The sequence below is a fragment of the Prionailurus bengalensis genome, chromosome B1, assembly GCF_016509475.1.
Source record: "Prionailurus bengalensis isolate Pbe53 chromosome B1, Fcat_Pben_1.1_paternal_pri, whole genome shotgun sequence".
Taxonomy (NCBI): Eukaryota; Metazoa; Chordata; class Mammalia; order Carnivora; family Felidae; genus Prionailurus; species Prionailurus bengalensis.
In genome coordinates, this window is record NC_057344.1 from 36121938 (window position 1) to 36126662 (window position 4725).

Here is a 4725-nt window from a genome sequence, read left to right on the forward strand (position 1 = left end):
TCTACCTCCACCTAAATTAGAGATTCCATTACAATAATATGTTTTGTGTTTTACTGCACAAGTGTTTGAATAATAACACATGCATATCTTAAATTTTCTGAAGGCTTTTCTCATAAGATAAAATATACTAAGGTCAGAATTATCAAGTAACTATAAATATGTTCTAAAATATACACATATTATTTGTATAAATCCACAAAAGAGGGAGATGCAGTGAATGAGGGAATGTAGCTATTCTACTATCATCCAACACAAATGTAGCATATTTTGAAATCAGTGTATTAGTTCTTATATCTGTACTTTTGAAGCCTGCCCAAAGAGAGCATCAGAATTTGACATTTCAGCAGTCCTGTGTCTTTCTCAGCTCTGAATTCTCTGCAGTGCACAATACAGCAAAGGGCCTTGTACACATTAAGCTTTATGGTATCACTGAAAAAAAGTTGGAGAAGTTACTGAGTTTTTCCATTTAAAATTCTTGAAGTGTATGAACTACCTTCTCAAAATGGACTACCCATAGCTCCATTTCCTTGCACATTTTTAAAAGCTGAAAATACAACTATTAACTTTGCTATAATCAGGCCAAATAAACTTTTGCACTGTTAAAGTTTTAACCTACCAGTTGTAACAATTCTTCTACGTGACTCCCTAAAGTTACACCAGTTGTCAATATTTAATTACTCAGCCTTAAATTTAAAATAAAATGACTATCTGAGGGGCACCTAGGGGGCTCAGTCAGATTAAGAGTCTGACTTCAGCTCAGGTCATGATCTCGTGGTTTGTGAGTTGAAGCTGTGCGTGGGGCTCTGTGCTGACAGCTCAGAGCCTGGAGCCTGCTTCGGATTCTGTGCCTCCCTCTCTCTTTGCTCCTCCCCCACACATGCTCTGTCTCTGTCTCAAAAATAAATAAACATTAAAAAAAATAATAAAATAAAATGACTATTTGAAAACAGTATCTTGTTATTACATAGTCATAATGCAGAGTTCAGTAAATCATACTTTAAGACTGTGTGTGAGGCCCAGCATAACAATATAATAAATCCAACAAAACCCCAGAACTATTCTTCATTTATACTATCTTATAATAATTATTATATATTTAATATACTTACATACTTGAAAGCATATATAGTATATATTATATACTCTTTCCTTTTCTTTCAAGATCCTGAACACCAGCGAGCACTATCGAAGCTAACATTTGATTCTTCTTAGTCTTTTTCATTATCACCCCTGTACACTAAGAGCTGTCTTCTTTTTGCATTAACTAGCTAGTAACTGAAGATACTGAATCCTCATTAATTTCATCTAACATTATTTTTAAAAAAAGGGAAGGGAGCAACTGAAAATAAATACAAATGAGTTCGCTTTTTTTTTTTTTAACAATTTTCTGTAATCACTTGCTTGCATGGCATTAGATAAGATCATCAAAGAAAAAGGAATCCATCACAGTAAGTTGATTGCTTATAGCTACTCTTCTAAAAAGGCTTGACTATGACATTGACAGAGTTAAAAGACAGATCGAATATTATAATTTTCTCATTTCTAATGTTTTGTGACACTTAAATCTTCCATAAAACACCAATCAGAAGAGATGCTCAGGACTCCAGCCTGAGAATCATATGACACTTGCTTAGTGTCAGTAAAAACAAAAACAATAACAAAAACAACAAAAACTACAAAACTGCTCACCCTGGTGGTTCAGAAAAGTACTAGACATAAAATGACTCAACTATTTAGTAGTACATAGGAAACTTTCATATAATCACTGTCTTGAACCTGTAATAGACTCCTTTTTAAACTTCATGTTCCAGGAGTGTTAGGAGAGAAGTACCCCTCAATGAATTTCAGAACTGTCTTTCATCCTTTCATTCCACACCAGGGAAAGAGCATCTTTTTCTTGGGAAAGTTTTCTACTACAATAAAGTATCAGGCTAAAATCTGTGAGTTTCCAACACTAAAACTAATTTAGTGGTCTAACAAAGAAAAGCAAAGTGCCCCATTCTAGAAAGAGAAAAAAAATCTCTCACAAACTTATTCTGTTGCAATAAAGATCACTAATTCAGAGAACAACACGCTACAAGTCTTAAAAGTAAAAGAAAACACTGGCTGGCATACCCCTCTTTGTTTTGAAAAGTTAATAAATTTTATTTAGATAGATTCTTATTCTTGGGTGGATGGGTGAAAAATATCACCTTACTAAAAATAGGGTAGACCCTCCTTTGAGCCAAAAATACTAGGAAGATTACTTTGATGCACCTTGACTTTACTCTTGTGAGAAATGCCAGCCTTTCCGGTTCAAGATGTGGGCCAGATCATATTAAGAGATCCTTCTTACAGGAGACAGACCAGATGTATATTCATAAAAGTAAACTGACTTCCTTTGCTTTCCAAAGGAAGCATCCAAAGCATCATTCAGACAGGCTATCCATTCAAACCATGTTTTGGAATGTTCTGGACACTATTTTATCCCCCAGAAGATAAGAACACTAGACTCAAAGTCAAATGCCTTTGGTCAACTTAACTTTAAGTAAATCTCATATCAGTTCTATAGTTTGGTTTGCCTTTATTTAACAAGATAAATACTTCTTACCTACCTACTCTTTTAGGATGGAAAAAAATTTTTTTTTAAAAATCACATAAAATTCTTATTGTTTCTTAGCAATGTTTGCTATAAAATTCAAGATGCTACACTATTACTACCATTATCACCTTGCATCAAGTTTTACTGCTATTTCTGAATTAGGTCATGATACTGGCTTTAAAACACAAATCTTGTGGTCCTCCATCTGTGGTTGCAATTTTTAATAATTCTGTCCTGATAACTTGCCCCTCATAGACCAAAGACCTACTCCACTGATCCCTGGACTAGAAAATTAGTGCCTTCTCTAATTAAACAGACAGATATCACACCACTCTAGCTTCTTGTAGACATTATATCAGGAATAAGATCATTCTTTGTACTTGAGAAATGATACTTTATAGTATGCAAAACAGGGCGACACTTCTTATGCTCTCTATACTTCCCACAACACAAAATCTGTGCAGTTACCTAGAAAATCTGAAGGCTTCTGACAACAGACTTATATCAATAACTGTCATAAAAATATCAGATCTAGAGCATAGAGAGGAAAAACTTTATCGAGTTTGCAAGAAATAACCCTGCCCTCCTCCAGCTACTATTAGGTTTGGTGTGGGCTGTCCTTTCCTAGGGCCTGTGCCCTGTCTTTGAAGAAAAGTGGCTTGGGCCCAAAGCAAGCCCGGGCCAGCTCTTGAGCCTGATCAAGACCCTCCACAGCAAAGTCTGCACCCAACATTACATCTCTCATTTCAGACACACCCCCCTCCACCCCGCGTTTCATAGGAGGTGTGGGCACTCAACTCCTTCACTATGGATAGGGGGACAAGAGGGCGGGCGGGCCCAGGCCTGAGCACCCATTTTGGAGGACCGGGGCGCTCGGTCCCATAGGCTGTACGGTTAGGAGTGTGGGAGCGATGGGCGTATCCATGAGAGGGGGAAGAAGGTCGGGGGGGGGGGTCTCTTATATTCGGGGGCGTGAAGAGGAAGGCGGCGGGAAATACTCGGGAGAGCCAGGTTTGTCAATGTGAGGTTTTCTTTTTGTTATTTGTTTAGGGCTGGCGGATGTAAAGGGGAAGACCCCTCAGGCCACAGCCGACAAGGGGGTCTCCCTCCCTTCCCCGTCTTGGGGGGCAAGAGGACTTGAGGAAGGCCTCCTCCCAGCGGGAAGACAGTGACTGATAAGCGATGTAAGCTGTGCGCGCCGGGGCACGGATTCCTGCACCTCCAGCCCCGCGCGAAAGGCGTGGGACCGGGTGGGAGGGGATGGAGGAGGCCCCCGGCCCAGGAGGCGGGAAAGGCCCCGGAGCTCCGGGACGGGCGGCGGCTCCGGAACCCCGAGTGGCGGTGGCGCGGGCCTGGCGAGCCCCGAGCCGGCTCGAGCCCTTTGGGCCGCGTGCACCCCCCACTCCCCACTCTCCGCGGCCGCCGCCTCCCCCCCGCGGCTCCTCTCACCTGCACATGATCCGCCATTTTGCTCCATTCATGCTCCTCTCCGGCCCCCCCTCCCCCCCAGCGCGCACCTCGGCCGGGGCCGCTGCCGCCGCCGCCGCCGTCGCCGCTGCGCCTGCGCGCTGGGGGCTCGTCGCGCTACGCTCGCGGCGTAGTGCTGCTCGGCTGCGCAGGCCCCGGCGGCCGGGGCCGCGGTTGGAGAATGCGCAGCGCCGTTGGGACGGCGTAAAGGCGCGGGCAACGTCAGCGGCCCGGAGACGCTGGGGGTGGGAAGAAGGAGCGGGCTGGGGGAGCGCGAAGGGAGGGGGAGCCGGGGGAACAAAGCTTTGTTTACATGGTTTTTAAAGGGGCCGCGCTTGCTCCGGCGGGTGGGCGGGCGGTCGGGCGCTGGAGCGGGAGTTGGGGGTGCCTGCTGCTTGGCGGCTTGGTGAGGGCTCCAGGAGGGGGCCTGGGACCAGTCCCCGCCCAGAACCTACCACCTGGTGGAGTCCTCTCATCTCCAGTGTTCTTTTGATTTGCCCCTGGACGCCCCCATCCCCCGCCACCGCGCAGCTGCTCTGACAACACGCCCTGGAGGGGTCTTCCGTGCTCCCACAGCCGGTATCCCCCCCACTTAGGGTGTCTACATTATTCTTTACTTTCCAGTGAACTGCCAAACTCGACCGAATTTATGTCTGTGTCTTTCTAGCTTTCTGCTC